The sequence below is a fragment of the Podarcis filfolensis genome (assembly GCF_964270895.1).
Source record: "Podarcis filfolensis genome assembly, chromosome: W".
NCBI classification, from domain to species: Eukaryota; Metazoa; Chordata; class Lepidosauria; order Squamata; family Lacertidae; genus Podarcis; species Podarcis filfolensis.
Genome location: NC_139619.1, coordinates 41823877 through 41845567, shown reverse-complemented (window position 1 = coordinate 41845567; position 21691 = coordinate 41823877).

Sequence of the window (21691 nt, the reverse complement as noted above, 5' to 3'; positions counted from 1 at the left end):
TCGGGATGTTCGGATTGTGGAACACAGATTTGCTCTCCACCGTAACCATGTCTCTCAGCATACCGCTTTATTTCCCCCCAGATAGGTGGCTACTATTCACTTGTAGGAAGATGTGCTTATTTAGATTACAACATTGCAGCGGGAGCAAAAGCCACCTTTCTTCTCTCAAGAGGGTTAGTCGAGTTTCTGTTGTTACGGAAAAATCCAGATGGGAGGCTGCTCAGAGCCCGTGGGTCCCTGCGGAACAAAGAAGGAGTCCAGCCACCAACCGGAGCAAATAGTGGAGACCAAAGTTTATCGCGCAACAGGTTCAGAGAGGAATTGAACCCCGAGAACGGGGTGACAAGGACTTTTAAAAGTTCCTATCTTATCCCAGCAGACAGTTCGCTAAACATCAGCACTCCACCAGAAAAGGGGAGGGTTATACATGGTTAACATAGGGGGAATGTGTTGGGGTAACATGCAAATACAGGATACGTCTTGGGAAATCCGCTCCACTTCCCGGTGGGGAGGAGTTGTGGTGGACCACGTGGCCACCCACTCCCCACCAGGGGCGGGGGACTCTGTCCCCCGTTGCCTATGGGATCCCGGCCACATCAGAGCCGGGCCAGCCAACCCCCAGAGGACTTCCTCTTTGGCTCGCTTCCTCAATCACCCGCCCTCCCTCCCTATTTTGCAGGTTAGGCAATGGCCTTGCTGTGGACTTTGGTTGGTCGCCTTGGTTGTCCGAGGGGCCTGGTAGGAATTTTACCACTTGGCAAATTGGCACTGGACACTTGGTTTTCGCCTACCTCGTAGCAATCGTCACAACTTAGTTAGGGTTGCGGTTAGGCATTGTTTGACCTTGTGTGGGGGAGGGGAGGTGTGGCCATCACCTGCCCCTCCATGCTTAAGGGTATTCCGTTAAAGGAATCCGGGGGTGTTGATCTAGTCTGAAGCCCGGCTGGGGGACTAAGGCCTTGACACGACCCCGACGGGAGCACCAGGGGGAGCTTGAGTTGGCTCGCATCGACAGGGCTCCCCCTACCGGTGGCTTACCCTTACTGGGACTTCCTGCACAATGGGCAGGAGTCAGATATAGTCAGGTCCAATCAATGCCTAAGCCAATACCGCTCACATTCGCCGAAGAATTGATGCTTTTGAATTCTGCTGCTGGAGGAGACTCTTGAGAGTCCCATGGACTGCAAGAAGATCACACCTATCCATTCTGAAGGAAATCAGCCCTGAGTGCTCACTGGAAGGACAGATACTGAAGCTGAGGCTCCAAGACTTTGGCCACCTCAGGAGAAGAGAAGACTCCCTGGAAAAGACCCTGATGTTGGGAAAGATGGGGGGCACTAGGAGAAGGGGACGGCAGAGGACGAGATGGTGGGACAGTGTTCTCGAAGCTACCAGCATGAGTTTGAGCAAAGTGCGGGAGGCAGTGGAAGACAGGGGTGTAGTGGTTAAGAGTGGTAGTCACGTAATCTGGGGACCCGGGTTCGAGTCTCCGCTCCTCCACATGCAGCTGCTGGGTGACCTTGGGCCAGTCACACTTCTTTGTAGTCTCTCAGCTCCACTCACCTCACAGAGTGTTTGTTGTGGGGGAGGAAGGGAAAGGAGATTGTTAGCCGCTTTGAGACTCCTGAAGGGGAGTGAAAGGCGGGATATGAAATCCAAACTCCTCCTCCTTCTCCTCCTCCTCCTCCTCCTCTTCTTCTTCTTCTTCTTCTTCTTCTTCTTCTTCTTCTTCTTCTTCGTCTTCTTCTTCTTCTTCTTCTTCTTCTTCTTCTTCTTCTTCTTCTCTGGTCCAGGGGGTCACGCAGAGTCGGACACGACTAAACGACTAAACAACATCTAGTTTTGATTGGATTAACAGGGTAAGGAGGTTTCGATTGACTCAGTCCGTTGTTCTCGCAGCGGGAGCTGTCATCACCTTGTCAGCGCTCAGTGGAGCGTGCAAAACAGCTGGAGCTGAGCTGCCTCTGCAGAGCCATGGCATTGCTGCGATTGGCTGAAGGGCTACATTCAACGCCATCTGATTGGCTAGAGCGCATCCTCATGCAAATACATTGTTCATTCATCAAATACATCGATCGTGTATAGCATCGGGATACGGGGTCAGAAATGGCGCTTTCTTCTCAGGGTTTTGGACTTTTGTGCGGTGCTTGGTGCAACGTTGTGACGGGGCGAGGGGAGTCCTAGTGTGGCAGGGTTCCCTTGAGGTCATCGCCTCGGGCTCTACGTCTCTTACTCGGGAGTAAGACTTCGTTCATATGCCCCCCCTCCATTCCGTAACACTCTTCAAATGGACTTCATGGAGTGTGCACTCTTGCAGGGTCTGCTTCCAGAAACTACTATTGCAGATGGATATATTTTGGCAGAAATGGTTTACAAATATGCACGATGGCAAGCAGGCAGACAGGAACAGTTACAAAGCAACCTTGGTCCTGCCTAGCCTGGAAGCTGTTTCCAACTAGTGAACTAGAAACCTTTCAGCAACCTTTACAACCATCTACAAACCCCGAAGTTTGTAGGATTCTCTTATTTCAGCTGTGTCTTGGCTCTGTGCTCGCAAGTGTTCTAGTGACTTTCAGGTAACTTGGAAAGCATGGTAATGATGTCTTGGTTCTGAAGAATGATATTTCCCCCAGTCTGACTTAGTTATCCTGGTGATGATTCAGCTAGATGTTGTACACGCTGAGCATATTCCAGAAGGGGTTTGTTGTCTTGGCCTTGCTTTGGCTTACTGAGATCTGTCTTCTCCCTATAGGTGCTCATTCTAAAATGGATAATTGTAACGTTTGACTTCATTGATCAGAAGGAAAATATGAATGCTCTCTATGGTTTCTTCTTCCGCTTCTTACAATATGAGAAATTGGTAAGATAAAAAGGAATGTGTTATTTTGAAGGAACTCGCTTTTATTCTGACATTAACCCAAATCAAACAATAAAGAGTACTTTCCGAACACACAACAGGACACCATGTGAAAAGTGGGGCCTTAAATACATTTGAATCAAATACATTTGGAACAAGTGATTGTTACATTTAAGGAACATTCTCTAGGCGATGAGATTGGGGGGAAATACAAAAACCCATGCGGATACATTTGGATACATTTAGAAAAGTACAGCATTTTTTTTAAAAGAAATATTTATTAAGATTTTACAAAAAACAGATATGCAGAAACACATAATAAAAAAACAAGAAAAAAATAAGAATAAACACACACAAAAAAGATACAAAAAATTAAAAACAATTCTTTTTCATAATTTAAAACTCATTTGCTTGTTTCTTTGACTTCCTCACACCTCCCCTTCTTGTATTCCCATTTAAATAATCAAATCAGCAAATCCTTACCCTCTTTCATTTATCTTATCTCTATATCTTGACATTTTATAACTCAGTATTTTCATCCATTATCAATTCATTTTTGCATATTCTTATTAACTTTGTTACTAATACCACTTATTTCCAATCCAACACCATACCCTTCTTCCATATTCTTAAAGCATTACAGCTGGAAACCACTTAATTTCTATCCAACATCATTCTAACATTCATTAATTTTGCAATATTTCTGTAGATAGTCTTTAAATTTCTTCCAATCTTCTTCCACCGCCTCTTCTCCCTGGTCCCGGATTCTGCCAGTCATTTCTGCCAATCCCATATAGTCCATCATCTTCATCTTCCATTCTTCCAAAGTGGGTAAATCTTGTGTCTTCCAATACTTTGCAATAAGTATTCTTGCTGCTCTTGTAGCGTACATAAAAAAAGTTCTGTCCTTCTTTGGCACCAATTGGCCGACAATGCCCAGAAGAAAGGCCTCTGGTTTCTTCAGGAAGGTATATTTAAATACCTTTTTCATTTCATTATATATCATCTCCCAGAAAGCCTTGATTCTTGGGCACGTCCACCAAAGGTGAAAGAATGTACCTTCATTTTCTTTACATTTCCAACATTTATTATCGGGCAAGTGATATATTTTTGCAAGCTTGACTGGGGTCATGTACCACCTGTATATCATTTTCATGATATACAGTTTTCAGTTTTCTTGTCCAAATGATATGCCTCCATTATCTGATAGTAATGAAGCCAATCTCGCACTTTGTTTTTTAGTTTCTCAAAACTCTGCAGTTTTAGTCTATCTCCCTCTTGTTCCAAAATTTCCCAATATTTCGGCCATTTGGCCTCCATACTGAGCTTTTTCTGGGCTTTTGCTTCCATTGGTGACAGCCACCTTGGTGTTTTGTTTTCCAATAGATCCTTATATCTTATCCAAACATTGAACAAAGCTTTCCTGACAATATGGTTCTTAAATGCTTTATGTGCTTTAACCTTGTCATACCACAAATATGCATGCCACCCGAAAACATTGTTAAAACCTTCTAAATCCAAAATGTCTGTGTTCTCAAGAAGCAGCCAGTCTTTCAACCAGCAGAATGCTGCTGATTCATAGTAAAGTTTAAAGTCTGGCAGGGCAAATCCACCCCTTTCCTTTGCATCAGTTAATATCTTAAATTTTATTCTGGGCTTCTTGCCCTGCCAGACAAATCTAGAGATATCTTTCTGCCACTTCTTGAAACAATCCATCTTGTCCACAATTTGCAGTGTTTGAAACAAAAACAGCATTCTAGGCAATACATTCATCTTTATAGCTGCAATTCGACCCAACAAGGAAAGCTTCAAATTTGACCAAGAAAAAGTACAGCATTTTGAGGAAAAATACATTCAGATCCATTCTTAAAGTCAATGAGAAAGATACAGCAAAAAGGATACGATTCGATACAGCGAAAAACGATACATAAATCACAGAAGGGGCGGCCTACAGCAGACTCCTGTCTGGCAGGAAACCTGTTGATGGGTTTACCTGTCTGTTCATGGGTTTACCTGCATATTCTTTTGTGATGAGAACTACTTACGGTATTTATGTATGTGTTTATATCTTAGACCTTCTAATTCTCCTAACACCAGATGGTGCAGGATGCCCCCCCCCCAGTATCTGTTGGAAGCAGATTTAGGAGTGGGGGGTGGAAGCACCTACTGGTGGGGAGCACACTTCTTCTGGGGATGCTTCCTCCTCCTCCTCCTCCACTTCCCACTTCTCGCTGGGGCCTCAAGATGAGAAGTCAGGCTGGAAGTCTCCTCGGAGAAGACAAAGGAGCAAGCATGGCTGCCTTTCCTCTTCTCCAGACCAGTTAGTTGGACTAGAAACCTTTCCCATCCCAGTTCTGCAGTGGTTTTCAAGCAGTGTGCTGTGGCAGCTGGGGTGCCTTGAATGATGGTCGGGGTGCCGCGGGAGACACTGGCCTCTGTCCCTCTTTCCTTCCCTCCCTCCTCGGATGCCATCTCTGCCTCCCCAAGGCTTGCCCAGCTGTTCTCCCCCAGAGAATGGTGCCTCTGGGGCTGGCCAGGGGGTGTGGGCTGCCAGGAGCTGAGGCGGCCTCAGAGGAAGCAAGCCAACTGGCGAGGGGCCCTTGCTGTTGGGAATGGACAGGCAAGTCCCAGGCCCCTTTAATATATCAATAACAAATCAACACAATGACACTATAATGATACAATCTGAATCATTAGGGGTGCATTGCAGCAGTCAATGCAAATCTCCATGAGTCGCCTGCAGCCAGAAGCTCTGCAGCACAGGTGGTTCTGATGATTCCCCTGTAAGGAAGGCTTACAATGTAGGAGGCTTTGGGGCTTTGCGAGGGGGGGGGGAAAGTGGGGACATCATAGAAGTATGCATGATGTGGGAAAGGTGCAGAGCGATGTTTCCTCCTCATAATATCAGAACCTGGATCTCTTTAAGAAAGCGGAATGATGGCAGATTCAGGCCAGACACAGAGTGCCTAGTGACACTGAAATTTCCTCCTTCCAGAGGCACTGACGGGGATGGCTTTAAGAAAGGATTCGTCAAATTCATGGAGGGTTAGACCATGTTGCACCTCCAGCCGCAGAGGCACTCTACCTCTGCTTACCAGTTGCGGGTGTCCCCAGTGGGGAGAGTGGGGCTGCATTTGGAGTCTGCTTGGGGCTTCCCTTGGACATCTGCTGGGCTGCTGAGAGCTGGACTAGATGGGCCTTGGTCTGATCCTGCAGGGCTGTGACAATAAGAGCCTGGAGCCTGGAGTATGGCTTCGCAAGCAATTCAGGGAACAGTAGTGCAGAGTTGCATCTCCCTGGGAAGGGGCACGTGCTCAGCAAAGCTGTCTCTTGCTTCTGGTCCTAAGAGTTGGGGTGGGGACATGGAGGAAAGGGGTGCAGCCTTCTGTAGAGGCCGGAGTCTCTCCCCTGCCTCTCTCTGCCACCTCTGAGGTGCCCGAAAAGGCAGATAGCAGAGGAAGCGAACCAATAGTCACGTTCATCTGTACTGGCTCAGTATGACCTATTCTGACAGATGCTGCCTTTCATATTCACGCCCAAGAGCCTTTCCGCTCCAGAGATCTGGGGCTGAACCCGGGATCTGCACGCCAAGGCTGGAGTGCCAGCTGGCCACATTGGGTGCCTGCCTGGAGAGTGGAAGCCGGGGGTTCGAAGGACATTGTGCTGCTCCTGGCAACCCCCACCCAACCCGACGTCCTCCTCCGCCTGAATCCCGCTTCCCCTGGGACGCACTTCCCATCCTGGAGCGGCTGGGGTGGGAGCGCTCCCCACCCCCCTTTCCAGACTCTCCTCGTTCTTCTTCTTCATGCCTCGGGTGTTTTCCTGAGTGTATCTTCAGAACAACCCTCTGTGAGGGAGGCTAAGCTGGCCCAAGGTGGCTCAGCCAAGTTGCCAAGGCCAGCATTTAAGACCACGCACCCTTTCCCCTCAGATGATAAAGCCGGGATGAGTCATGCTAGCAGCCTGTGGCCTTGACGGGCTTTGAGGCAGCCCAGCCCCCTTTTCTGCAAGCAGGCTGCCTCCGGGGAGGACCAGCACTTTTCTGACGGGACAGAAGCACACAACTTCCCCCTCCCACTTGCCGCCCGCCCCAGTCGTTCTCCGGCGGCTGAGTTTAGCGGCTCATCCCAGGCGGGAATTCGGGTGGCGCTGCTTGCAGAAGGAGAAGTGGCTGGCGCTAGCGGACACTCCTATTGTTCTTCTCAGGTAGGACTTCCGGGATCCAGACGAACATTTTACCAAAAAGTATGGCTCGACTACTGATTTCCCATTTAAAGGATGGCAAAAAGACCGAAGTTTGGAGGACAGGTGAAAAAACCACGAATTACATTTAAAGTTCTGCGAGATGCAAAGGAACGCTTGCGTTTTAAACTTGCATTTTACAGCTTGTTGCTTGGTGCGGTTAACGGAATGGGGGATATTGAGAAAGAAGAGACTTGGAATTAGAAGGTTAGGATTTCAGGGTTAGATGGCTTGGATATTTGTGGTAGATCAAGTCAGAGTAAATGCGCACCTTGAGAACCACTGTATTAGACGTGTGTGGCGTATTAAGAATCTGAAAATAGATATAAAGTTAGTTTATACACAAAGGCTCTGTTTCACCAGAAGACCCTTTTTATAGACAAAAGGGTGACGGATAAAGAGAAATGGTTAATCTACTGAGAGTTCTTAAAGTGGAAACGGGGAGATTGTAAAATTTAAACAAGGGGTTTCTCTTTTACACTTAATAAAAGAGGGTTGGGGTGTTGTTTATGGGTTCTTTTTCCGGGGGGGGGGGGGGTTGCTGTTGCTGATGATAATTTTTTATCTCTTTAGTTTGGATTATATGATTTCCATGGAATCTTATTATTTATGTGGATTTTTTTTCAATTTCGTTGTGTACTTTTTGATATTTTGTTCATTGTTTACGACTAGTTTTGTTATGTTTGCAGTTATGTAATATTTTAATTTTTTTGTAAGCTGCCTTGCACATGGTTTGAAATTTGGAAAGGCAACATACAAATAAATGATTGATTGATTGATTGATTGAGAGATTCTAGTTGGAAATGAAGACTTGGGGTACGGAAGAGTGGAAGACGGGTTTTGAGATACAATTGTGCACATCATGTGATATCAAAAATGTACAAACTTTTGTTGAAATCCTAAATGGAAGAGGAACAGATTAAAAAGTGCATGATTAAAGGGGCAAGATTTTCTCTTTTTTTGGTTATATTGTACCGTTGGAATAGTGGTAACATATGTGGACTAAAGAGTTAAAATAATAATTGAGTTATGACTTAAAATAGACTTTTAAATATATATATATTTCAGTATTGTTGGCATCTAACTCCCGAGAAGTTATTTAGAATACATGTAAACATACCAAATATTTGTTGGAAATGTCAAGAAGATGAAGGGACAGTTTCTCGTGCTTGGTGGACATGTGAAATAGCTTAAAACATATGAGATACAAATACATACATTGTTTTTGAAGGTTCCTATTCAACTGTTGGGACTTACCGATATACAGAAAGCCTTTCCTGACTATAGCGCTGCAGCAGCTCCCAGCCAAGTGCTAGGAAATGTTCCCCAGCAGATGGCATGCTAGGAGGTCCTGCACCACTGGGTTTTTCAGGCATTCAGAGAAATTGTGGATTTTAGGACTTAGAAATGGGTCAGCAGCTTCATTTGGCAATGCCAGAAAAGACTGCCCCTTCAAATTCTGTTTCTAACGCGTATAATAATTTAATAATTATATTTTTTAATTATTTCTACCCGGCCCATCTGGCTGGGTTTCCCTAGCCACTCTGGGCGGCTTCCAGCAAAAGATTAAAAATACATTAAAACATCAGTCATTAAAAGCTTGCCGAAACAGGGCAGCCTTCAGGTGTCTTCTAAATGTCGTATACTTGTTTATTTCTTTGGCATCTGGTGGGAGGGCATTCCACAGGGCGGGCGCCACTACCGAGAAGCCCTCTGCCTGGTTCCCTGTAACTTCGCTTCTCGCAATGAGGGAACCACCAGAAGGCCCTCAGCGCTGGACCTCAGTGTCCGGCCTGACCGATGGGGCTGTAATGAAGCACAATAGGGGGTGGTGTAGGGACTTTGCGCAGGTGATTGATGGTCAAGAAAAGGCAACCTTTGTGCTGTTTTATGTCAGGAGCTGGGAATTCTAGAAGTAGTACTCCTTTTTGCACGTTCTTACTTCCTGTACTGCTTGAATGGAAGAGGAAAACATCACTTACTAATTAATTATGTTAAGCGAGGCAAATGTTAGGTCAGGAAGCTCAGCGCAGTATACCTGAAGGAGCATCTCCACCCCCATCCTTCAGCCCGGAGGTCCTCCTCCGAGGGTCTTCTGGTGGTTCCCTCCCCGCGAGAAGCGAGGTTGCAGGGAACCAGGCAGAGGGAGGGCCTTCTCGGTGGTGGCAGCCTCTCTGTGGAACGCCCTCCCTACAGGTGACAAGGAGATGAGCAACTATCAAACCTCTGGAAGGCAGCCCTTTATAGGGGGGCTTTGAATGTTTGTTGTTTTAATATGTGTTGGAAGCCGCCCAGAGAGGCTGGGGAAACCCAGTGAGGTGGGTGGGGTACAAATAACACAATTACATTTATAGCCCCCATTTCCTGCAAGGAGGTCAAGTTGGTGTGCAGAGTTCTCCCCCCCCCCATTTTATCCTCACAACAACCCTTTGAGGTAGGTTAGGCTGAGCGTGAGTGCCTGGCCCAGGGTCACCCAGTGAGCTTCAGGGCTGAGTTTGAATGCCTGCCCCCAGCATTCCTCCTCTGCAAGGCCTGCCTCCTCCCATGACAAAGTCTGCTCACACACTCTCAAGCCCCCATGGATGGCTGAGGCAGGTAAGGTTGTGTGTGTTGGAGGAGGGCAGGAGCAGGCAAGGTGAGCCATGCCCCCAAAGGAGGCAGCTGCAGCAGCCCCCTCCTCCTGCTGCCCTCCAGGAACAGGGCGGGGAGGGACCAGCCCCCAGGAAGGACATGTTTGCCTCCCTCTGCAGTGCTCAGAACAAGAGGGGAATGAGGCCACCCAGGCCCTCTGGAGCACAGAAGGGCTCACCATCCTTGACTTTCCCCCTTCAACTGCCTTTTTACCCAATCCCTCATTTTGAGGAAGTCTCCTCTTTTGAAGTCAAATGTGACTGTTCTGGATTTCCTTAGCAATTGTCCACTTCCATACTGTGTATGTTGAATTTGATAGCACTGTGGTCACTGTTCCCATTTGATTCAACCACACCTACATCTTGTCAGTTGAGAGCATCAGGCAGAGCACCCAGCACCTACCGAATCCTTTTTTTATGCCAGCAGGTCTTTGTAACGGAAGTCTGATGTCTTCAATGTTAACTTTTTCGGCAATGTATTTCTCGTGTGTCACTTCAGAGATGATTATAGTCAAGTGGTGTATAAGCTGTTTAAATAGTAAATGGTTGAATGCAATTTTAAAAATAATAATTGTATAACAAGGGGGAAAGCATACTTGTATCTGACCATATCTTAATGGACACAGACTTTGATAAATAGCATCCTAGCCATAGGCTAATTTTGTGGAGTTTAAAGCTAAGCATACAAGTTCCCAAAGCATGCTTTGAAATCCGTATGAACTCTAGTATGCTGTCGGGGGAAGAGGAAGGATGTGGTTGGCTGAAATGAAGTCCGATATTGTACAGATAAATCACTAGTGGAAGCGCCAACAGAAACGTGTACAGATTCCACACGATCATGAGGAAGCCTGAATCTGGGCAGGACCTTGTCTCTTTGCCTGTCATTTGTGGCTGCTCCACCCAGGTCTGAGACGCCTTCCGGAGTGAAACAGTGATCGGGGGGCGGGGGAGGCAAGAGGATGGAAACCCCTCCGCGGGTACTTTGAAAACAGACTCCTTTTGTCTGGATCTTCCCCGCGCAAAGATGGGTCTGTATGCATTTTGAGCAGAGGAGGAGGGTCTGTGGAACTGCCCACCACTGCGGTGTACTGTTCCCAGGATATTAAAAAAATATATATATTCAAAGTTATAACAAGACATATTATCCAAAAACATATCCTTAGTCCCCCCCATTTTTCCTCCCTCCCCCTTCCCCCTCCCCCCCAGAACCCACCCCCCCACTCCACCTCCCAACTTCCCTCAGTTCCAGTCTTTGATTTCTCTAATATTGCTGTTTTCTGCATGTTACAAAGTTGTATAGATCCTCAAACTGTAGAGCTGATTATTATCAGTAAAAAAAAATTGTGGATGTTTATTCAAAGCCTGCCAAGGAGTCCAATTCACTTTGTTGCGTCTTCAGAGACTTTGTAAAAGGTTCCCATTCATCCTTAAAGTCACAGTTATCCTTGTCCTGTAGCTTATATGTCAATTTTGCCACTTCTGCATAGTCCATCAACTTTTCTCGTCATGATTCTTTAGTTGGGGTTTCTTCAGTCTTCCATCCTTGTGCAACCAGAACTCTCGCGGCCGTTGTCGCATACATGAAGATGTTTTTCAACTTTTTTGGCAGATCTTTCCCTACAATCCCCAACAAAAATGCCTCGGGTTTTTAAACAAATGTTAAATGGGGCATTTTCTTCAATTCATTGTATATCATTTCCCAAAATGTTTTAATTACCTTACACTCCCACCACATATGATAAAATATTCCCTCCTTTTCCTTACACTTCCAACATATATTTGAACTAGTTTTGAACATTTTCCCTAACTGCACTGGTGTTGTATACCATCTGTACATCATCTTCATGTAGTTCTTCATGTACTGTTCCCAGGATAGGTAAAGATCATTCAACAGTTTTCAAATCGAAAAACGGTCTTTCATTTTGAGATCCTTTGTAACACCATCCACTTCATTTAAGCACAACCTACGACCCTTGAGGTTTTTACTGAAGCAAAAGGATTGATTCCATCCCTGCATCAAACAGCTGTGATTTGAGGATCGTCTGTTTCATAGCAGCTCCTGTGCCCCTTCCCTCTGCTGCATTTGGCATGAAATTGCCGGTGATTTCCCCAGGAGTAAAAAGGCCTACCTACTCTGGGCTTATTCTTGGGCATTACTTTGCAACAAAGAAGAAAGCTTTTCGTCTTCTGTTTCTTTTCATTTTTATGTTTTCAAAATGCTTGCTATCTGACACTGTGTTTTCTTTGTTTTTCAAGCTTTCATAAAAAATAGCCTTTGAAACCAGCTGGTACAGTGGTCAGAAGACTTGCCTTCGTGTCCACAGAATGGAGAAGAAAAGTTCGCCCAACGAATCCCTGGGTGCGACCCCAGAGACCTCCGGCTCCCACCTGGCTGAGCCTTCTCATTGCCAGCTCACTTTGATGCCCTCTGTTCCCAGAGATACCACTGGAAGAGCTGCTTCCCTTAGCCAGGAAGAGTCGGGGTCCCAGCAGCCTTCCCAGCAGGCCTCCCACATTTCCTCCTCCTTGGGCAGTGCTCCATTGCAGGTCCCCGAGCAGCTTTCCGAAGAAAGGCCCCATGGCACTGGCCAAAGTGCTTCCCTCCCATCACTGGATGAGGTTTCTTCTTCCCAGTGCACCACCCAGGGAACGGGTCACCAGCGTGCAGCAACATTCTCTAGCCTGCAGTCTGGGAGTAGGAAAAGTGTGATCACCTTTGCGGGGACCCAGGCTGTTTCCTCTACCTCTAAGTCTCCAGAGGGGTCTGTCCCAGCTCCGAGCACAGCTGATCTGGCTAAAGGCGGCCAGGGGCAAGGCCAGGTAAGTCCAGATTGAGAGGTAGGGAAAGGGCTTTGAGGCTGTAATGCCTCCTTGAGTCTCTCCAGCTGGTTTGGACAACTGCCCCCATCCCTGACCCCTGGCCATACTGCTTGGGCCTGGTGAGAGATGGAGCCAGGTAGAGAAGGGGAGCTGTTTGTCTCTTCAGATGCCTGGGAGAAGAGAGCAGTGGGTGGGGGCAGCCTCTGCTCCCCCTTCTAGAAAGGAGGCCTTTGCCAACATGGGTGCAATTCTGCTCCATGTGGGGAAAGTGTTTATCCATCATGGATTTGGGGGGATGCTGCTGCCAGCCAATATGGGCTTTGAAAGATATTTTTTTACTGTAGGCCTGTTTATTCTGCTGCATTTCAATGTTTGCCTATTTTCAGACCTAGTTGTAAAGTACCTTGAGATTCCCACATAATAGGTTGCAGGTAAATACTCTAAAAATAAGAACTCCCCCCCCCATCATGTCACAAAGTCAATTGACAGAGAGCCTAAAATAATGCCAACGAGCTCTTCTACCTGGAAGTGCAACATCAGCCCTTCAACACATCAGCATGATGTGCAGTTGTCACACGGCTACGACTCATAAGCCATGAATGCAGGTCTGAATAGTGCCCCTTTGGAAACCCCCACCCTCCATGCAGAAAAAGAGCATCTGCCCCTGAAATCCTTTCAGTATAAAGTGTATGAATGACAGGCAGCTAAAAAACTGTCTCCTCGGCTATTTGGCTCATGTGTCTCATAGAACAAACTCCGTGGACGAAAACAGCCTTGCCAGGAATGTGAGCCGACTTTAATCCAGCCTGCCCTGAAATATCTCAGAAGTGAAGCAGGAGAAAGAGGCCCAGTTTATGGCGGTGAGCTGACTTGGTTTTGAGTAGGAGGGTGTGCGCTGCAGGGGACTGGTCTGCTTATGTGAATAGGCTGGACTACAAAATCTCTGGCTGCTCTTATATTCTTTTCCTGCAAGGCTGCAGTTAGGTTAGTGAGTGGCAGGCTATTGCCTATCTTGTGTATCAGCAGCACTGTAGAGTCAGGCCAGATGGCAAATCCTGATAGTTGGGGTCGGGATGCATATGGAATGGGTTCAGGAAAGAGGGGTGGCCACTTCCAATCTACCAGGAAGCATTTTTCTGCTGGAGAAACAGCTTGCACCAGCAGAGGGAGGCAGCACTCCACAGAAAACCTCTCTGTCATACAAGCAGTCCTCTACAAGGAGATCCTTGGGCTGGGAGGGGGCTGGAAGTGACCATATTCCAGATGAGGGGGAGCATGAAGCCAGGCTCTGGGCTTTCGTTTCGTGTTGGAATGGAGATGTAAAATCACTTCTTTTGTATTCAGGTCAGGACAACAGATCCACACCTGGGAGCTTGTCAAAAGTTAAAAGTTAAAAATGTAAAAGTCAAAAGTTTAAAATATAAAGGCTAATGGAATTCTATTTAAAAATCAAAAGTCGCTATGGTGGTTCAAGTTATAGTGTCAGACAAAAGACAAGATGGAAAAGGAAAGATAAGGAAGAGAGAAAAGAGATAGAGAGAAAAAGAAGAAAGAAAGAAAAAGAAAACACAAAAAATCCTACTGAAAATGGTTTGTTTGTTTGTTCAGAAAAGAGAAGGAAAAGAAAAAAACCATTGTAATAAGTAAATAGAAAAAGGGGGGGAGTGGGGATGGAATAGTAGTTATATATATATAGAATTCTTTAATGAGAATTTTTTAAAAAAAACTTTTAAAACTTTTTTTGAGTGATAGCAGCTCTTTTGGCTGAGGTGTGGCATGCAGCTGAAACAGTATTTAAGGAAACTCAAGCATTGCCTATGAAGGTCCAGGAGCTTGAAGAGAAACTCCAGGCGTTGCCAGCAACACTTCAGGAGCCGCAAGCCAGAGGTATTTTTGAGAATCCTGTCTTCACAAATTCCGGGAACATGGCCCTCCCAGTGTTAAGGTGGGGAGGTGGGGCTGCGGGTTTGCAGATAAGAGTCAAAAGTTAAAAATGTAAAGGCTAATGGAATTCTGTTTAAAAATCAAAAGTCGCTGTGGTGGTTCAAGTTATAGTGTCAGACAAAAGACAAGATGGAAAAGAAAAGATAAGGAACAGAGAAAAGAGATAGAGAGAAAAAGAAGAAAGAAAGAAAAAGAAAACACAAAAAATCCTACTGAAAACGGTTTGTTTGTTTGTTCAGAAAAGAGAAGGAAAAGAAAAAAACCATTGTAATAAGTAAATAGAAAAAGGGGGGGAGTGGGGATGGAATAGTAGTTATATATATATAGAATTCTTTAATGAGAAATTTTTTAAAAAAACTTTTAAAACTTTTTTTGAGTGATAGCAGCTCTTTTGGCTGAGGTGTGGCATGCAGCTGAAACAATATTTAAGGAAACTCAAGCATTGCCTATGAAGGTCCAGGAGCTTGAAGAGAAACTCCAGGCGTTGCCAGCAACACTCCAGGAGCCGCAAGCCAGAGGTATTTTTGAGAATCCTGTCTTCACAAATTCCGGGGACATGGCCCTCCCAGTGTTAAGGTGGGGTGGTGGGGCTGCGGGTTTGCAGATAAGAGTCAAAAGTTAAAAATGTAAAGGCTAATGGAATTCTATTTAAAAATCAGGTCAGGACAACAGATCCACACCTGGGAGCTTGATGGCAGCTGAAGGGATCCACGGTGATCCAGGACAAGCTGCACTTGCTGCTCAGGTAAGGCCAGAAGGAGGCTTAGCAGGCGTCCCCGGTTGCCAGGGAGAGTCCCCGGATTCAGCAATTTTTCCCGGCAGAAATTTGTCCCCGGAATGTCTCCGAATTTACGCCTGTGGACTTCCTGCTCTGCAACATGGCTGACGCCATGGCAGCAAGCAGCATCGGAGGTCCCGACTACATCCAGGGACATTAATTAAATCCGGGGACATTCCAGCCAGTTCCAGCCAGCCAATCCGCTGGCTGGGGGGGGGGTGCCCCTACCTTGCTGCAGCCGCCGCCGCTGAGGAGAGGGAGAGCCCGACTCGAGAGAGCACACCCAGAGGAAGGTATGTCTGCTTTAACGCCTCATTCCTGAGCAAAAAACAGCGTTCTTGGCCGTTCCTGTGGTGTACACCCCTCCCCCCTTTTCTCCAGCTGGACGGCTTGTCTTTGGGGCGTTGAGGCAAAGCACAGCAGTGGGGATCCCCTGTCCCCCCCCCACTTTGTGGGAGAGCTCGCTTGCAGAAAGGGATTGTGCACGGTTGGAGATCCTTTTATTTGTAATTGCTCTGGTTGCTTAGGAGGGTAGTTGGCGGATGAAGTGAATCAAGTCAACTTTAATCGTTTAACCTGCCAGAAAAAGGGCCAGTTTAAAACAGCGGCTGTCTAGTTCACAGAGTTCCTGAACAAGCATGCATGGAAACACCGGTTTCTATAATGACTGAAATGTGCTTCATTTGCAACTAAGTAGAGCCTCTCTGCTAATGCAGAGCACAATCCACAGCTTCAGGCAAGGCCATTTATATACCCAGAATCCAGAGCAGCCTTTTCTCATACTCCTCTGAAGTACCACCACTGCAACACCAGCGCTTGGCCTTCTGGCACCTGCAGGCTAGGGCAAGAGCTCTTTAGCACCCTGGGGTGGAGCTCCTTCTCAGCAATAGCACTGTCTGCTCATTCCCAACTTCTTCAACCAGTGCCTCTGTGCCTTCTGTAAATGTCTGGAGTAAATGTCTAGCAGGAAGTGTCTGTCCTCTCCAGGATGTTGAAATACTGAAGAAGGCGCCCAATAGCCCGAAGACGGGGGCGGAAACAGTACTTAAGGATGATGAAGCATTGTGTATGAAGGTCCAGGAGCTTGAAGAAAAACTCCAGCTGTTGCCAAAAATACTCCAGGATCCGCAAGGAAGAGGTATTTTTGAGAATCCTGTCTTCACAAATTCCGGGGACATGGCCCTCCCAGTATTAAGGTGGGGAGGTGGGGTTGGGAGTTTGCAGATAAGAGTCAAAAGTTAAAAATGTAAAGGCTAATGGAATTCTATTTAAAAATCAGGTCAGGACAACAGATCCACACCTGGGAGCTTGATGGCAGCTGAAGGGATCCACGGTGATCCAGGACAAGCTGCGCTTGCTGCTCAGGTAAGGCCAGAAGGAGGCTTAGCAGGCATCCCCGGTTGCCAGGGAGAGTCCCCGGATTCAGCAATTTTTCCCGGCAGAAATTTGTCCCCGGAATGTCTCCGGATTTACGCCTGTGGACTTCCTGCGTTGCAACATGGCTGACGCCATGGCAGCAAGCAGCATCGGAGGTCCCGACTACATCCGGGGACATTAATTAAATCCGGGGACATTCCAGCCAGTTCCAGCCAGCCAATCCGCTGGCTGGGGGGGTGCCCCTACCTTGCTGCAGCCGCCGCCGCTGAGGAGAGGGAGAGCCCGACTCGAGAGAGAAGAGACCCAGACGAAGGTATGTCTGCTTTAACGTCTCATTGCTGAGCAAAAAACAGCGTTCTTGGCCGTTCCTGTGGTGTACACCCCTCCCCCCTTTTCTCCAGCTGGACGGCTTGTCTTTGGGGCGTTGAGGCAAAGCACAGCAGTGGGGATCCCCTGTCCCCCCCCCCACTTTGTGGGAGAGCTCGCTTGCAGAAAGGGATAGCGCACGGTTGGAGATCCTTTTATTTGTAATTGCTCTGGTTGCTTAGAAGGGTAGTTGGCGGATGAAGTGAATCAAGTCAACTTTAATCGTTTAACCTGCCAGAAAAAGGGCCAGTTTAAAACAGCGGCTGTCTAGTTCACAGAGTTCCTGAACAAGCATGCATGGAAACACCGGTTTCTATAATGACTGAAATGTGCTTCATTTGCAACTAAGTAGAGCCTCTCTGCTAATGCAGAGCACAATCCACAGCTTCAGGCAAGGCCATTTATATACCCAGAATCCAGAGCAGCCTTTTCTCATACTCCTCTGAAGTACCACCACTGCAACACCAGCGCTTGGCCTTCTGGCACCTGCAGGCTAGGGAAAGAGCTCTTTAGCACCCTGGGGTGGAGCTCCTTCTCAGCAATAGCACTGTCTGCTCATTCCCAACTTCTTCAACCAGTGCCTCTGTGCCTTCTGTAAATGTCTGGAGTAAATGTCTAGCAGGAAGTGTCTGTCCTCTCCAGGATGTTGAAATACTGAAGAAGGCGCCCAATAGCCCTAAGACGGGGGCGGAAACAGTACTTAAGGATGATGAAGCATTGTGTATGAAGGTCCAGGAGCTTGAAGAAAAACTCCAGCTGTTGCCAAAAATACTCCAGGATCCGCAAGGAAGAGGTATTTTTGAGAATCCTGTCTTCACAAATTCCGGGGACATGGCCCTCCCAGTATTAAGGTGGGGAGGTGGGTTTGGGAGTTTGCAGATAAGAGTCAAAAGTTAAAAATGTAAAGGCTAATGGAATTCTATTTAAAAATCAAAAGTCGCTGTGGTGGTTCAAGTTATAGTGTCAGACAAGAGACAAGATGGAATAGAAAAGATAATGTCAGGGAACTGCCATCGGAGCCAGAGGGAGAGGGAAGGCTCCAGAGGGGTTCCGGAGAGCGTCTCGGGAGGGAGAGAATCAGCCCATCTTCTGGGGAAGGAATTCAGCGTAGCACCAGTGGAGAAGGGGGGCAGATGGGGGAATCGGCAAGGTGGCTCCATGACTCCTCGCCGGAGACCAGTGGGGAGAGCACGGGTCCTTCGCTGCCCACACCCTCCCTGCGCAGAAGGCTTCCGCGCAGGGAGAGTAGGCGGCAACTAGGCGTCAAAGAGCTTCTTTGCTGGAAGAAGTTCAAGAAACGCCCACTGACGGATTCTGCCAGCGATTGAGACAGCCACGGGTGAGTGGCTGTCCGGACTGAAAGGTTTCACCCAGGTAACCCAGCCAGGTGTGGCGTCGATTTACGCACGACCAACCCCTAGAACCATTACAGATAAGGAACAGAGAAAAGAGATAGAGAGAAAAAGAAGAAAGAAAGAAAAAGAAAACACAAAAAATCCTACTGAAAATGGTTTGTTTGTTTGTTCAGAAAAGAGAAGGAAAAGAAAAAAACCATTGTAATAAGTAAATAGAAAAAGGGAAAAGTAGTTATATATATATAGAATTCTTTAATGAGACAGTAAAAAAAAAAACTTTTAAAACTTTTTTTGAATGATAGCAGCTCTTTTGGCTGAGGTGTGGCATGCAGCTGAAACAGTATTTAAGGAAACTCAAGCATTGCCTATGAAGGTCCAGGAGCTTGAAGAGAAACTCCAGGCATTGCCAGCAACACTCCAGGAGCCTCAAGCCAGAGGTATTTTTGAGAATCCTGTCTTCACAAATTCCGGGGACATGGCCTTCCCAGTGTTAAGGTGGGGAGGTGGGGCTGCGGGTTTGCAGATAAGAGTCAAAAGTTAAAAATGTAAAGGCTAATGGAATTCTATTTAAAAATCAGGTCAGGACAACAGATCCACACCTGGGAGCTTGATGGCAGCTGAAGGGATCCACGGTGATCCAGAACAAGCTGCACTTGCTGCTCAGGTAAGACCAGAAGGAGGCTTACCAGGCGTCCCCGGTTGCCAGGGAGAGTCCCCGGATTCAGCAATCTCTCCCCGGCAGAAATTTGTCCCCGGAATGTCCCCGGATTTACGCCTGGGGACTTCCTGCGCTGCAACATGGCTGACGCCATGGCAGCAAGCAGCATCGGAGGTCCCGACTACATCCGGGGACATTAATTAAATCCGGGGACATTCCAGCCAGTTCCAGCCAGCCAATCCGCTGGCTGGGGGGGGGGTGCCCCGACCTTGCTGCAGCCGCTGCCGCTGAGTAGAGGGAGAGCCTGACCCGAGAGAGAAGAGACCCAGAGGAAGGTATTGAAGAAGATTTATTGCTCAGATAAGTCCTGGCGTCCAGCCAGCTTTGGCTACGCAGCTACCGGCCAGGCCTCTGCACTTCAAAGGGCCACATTCCGAAGCTCTGAGCAAATGCAGAGTTAAGCAGTGGTCAGAGAAAGCTGCAAACTCAAGTGCTTTCCTTCAGTGTGCTTAAATAAAGTCCACTCAGGATCTTAGCAGCTAAAAGCAGTTTTATTTAAGCAGAAACTATCCATTGTCGAACAGCATCGTGAAAACACGTGCACTCTCCTCAAAAGCGAAAGTAGTGAGAAAGAACAAAGGCTGGAGACTCTCGGATATGACGCAGAATCTCCCCCCTCCCAATAGTAGGCAGGGCGTACACTCTGAGCTGTTTAACCCTCTAAGCTCAGGTTCTCCTCACACCCCCTCTCGCCCTGCGCTACTGTGGGGAAAGTATGTACAGAACTTACCCCCAACTCCAAACCACCACAAAACTCCCCATGACGCTGGAAGCTTAAAGGCTTGGTAAATCCATCGGCCAAGTTACTGTGACTGGCACAATACTTCAGCCGAATCAAACCTGACTGAACACTCTGACACACATTTTGGAAACGTATGTCCAGATGCTTGGTTCTGGCCTTAAATTGCGCAGATTCAGCCAATTTCAAACAAGGTTGATTGTCTTCCCAAACCGTGATGGGCAAGCTACAATCCCCATTGATCTCTTGCACCAAGCATCTATAGAACTCTAGTTCCCGTCACAAATCTGACAGTGCGCTGAATTCAGCCTCAGTAGAAGACAGCACAATGAGACTTTGCTTCCGGGACTTCCACCCAACTAGTGACTTCCCAAACTTTACCACCAACCCAGACACAGACTTGCGGTCCTGCGAATTTGCCCAGTCACTGTCCGCATAGCATGTGAGCTTCGGCTCACCTTCAGCTGGCAGCTTAAGACAGAAGTCTTTGGTATGCTGCAGGTAGCGCAGTACCCGCTTGATACCGTGCCAAGCACTCACACTGGGCTTTGACGCTTCCCTACTTAGCAGGTTGGTAGCAAAGGCAATGTCTGGTCTGCTCCATTGGGACAGATACAACAGACTACCTAGAGCTGACTGAAAGAGCTCAGCATTCTCAAACTCGGCACTTTCTGCTTGCTGGCTCTCTTTCACGAAGTTCGTCTCCATGGGTGTCTGAACTCCTGCACAATCGGACATTCTGCACTTCTCAAGCAACTGCTCAATCTTGCCTTTCTGACTGAGCAAGAAGCTACCATCCTCAGTTCTCGCTATCTGGACGCCTAGGTAGATCTTTACTGCACCCAGGTTCTTGAGCTGAAACCGCTTCCCAAGCTCTTTGGCAAACTTCTGCACCTGTTTGTCTGCCTTTCCAATATGGATGATGTCATCAACGTAAAATAACACCAGTTCCTGTGAGTCTCCTGATCCTCTAAGGAACAGGCAACTGTCAGCAAGACTCTTCCTGAAACCTAGTGTCAGGGAACTGACATCGGAGCCCAGAGTGGAGGTAGGGCTCTCCAACGATGCAGGAGAAGGGACCAGCAGGGAGAGGGAGAACACTTCCCTTGGGGAAGGAAATCGGCGTGACACCAGGAAAGAAGGGGAGGAGGGAAGGTCTTCAGAGAGAGGGCTCCAAGACCCTTCCACAGGGTCCAGCGGGGAGAGCCCAGGACCTCCGCTGGCCATGCCCACTCTGCGCAGGAGACTTCCGCGCAGGGAGGCTAGGAGGAGACTTGGCGTCAAACAGCTTTTATGTTGGAAGAAGTTTAGGGAACGCCCACTGACGGATTCTGCCAGTGACTGAGACAGTCGCCTTGTAAGGGCTGTCAAATCAGGGAAAGGTTTAGCTACCCCAACAGCTGGGAGCAGTTTGGAATTTACGCACAAGCAACCCCAATTCCCATTACACCTAGCTTCTCCAAAGCTTCATTCAGGCACAAGTTCCAATTCCTGGCCGACTGCTTCAGGCCGTAAATTGACTTGTGAAGTTTCCACACAGTACCTTGCTCATTGCCCTCAAACCCTGGAGGAGGAAGCATGTACAAATCCTCCTGGAGGTCTGAGTTCAAGTAAGCAACATCCACATCAAAATGATGCACCAGCAAACCTCTTTGTGCAGCAACGGCCAAGAGCAAACGTAGAGATTCACTCCTACAGGTGGGAGCATAAACTTCCGTATAATGCAACCCCCTGCGCTGCGTGAATCCTCTCGCCACTAATCTGGCCTTATACTGCGGTTCTCCTGTCGCTGTGGGCTTAAGACGGTAAACCCAGCGGCTACCCACGGCCTGTTTGCCCACCGGCAACTTCGTGAGGGAGAACAC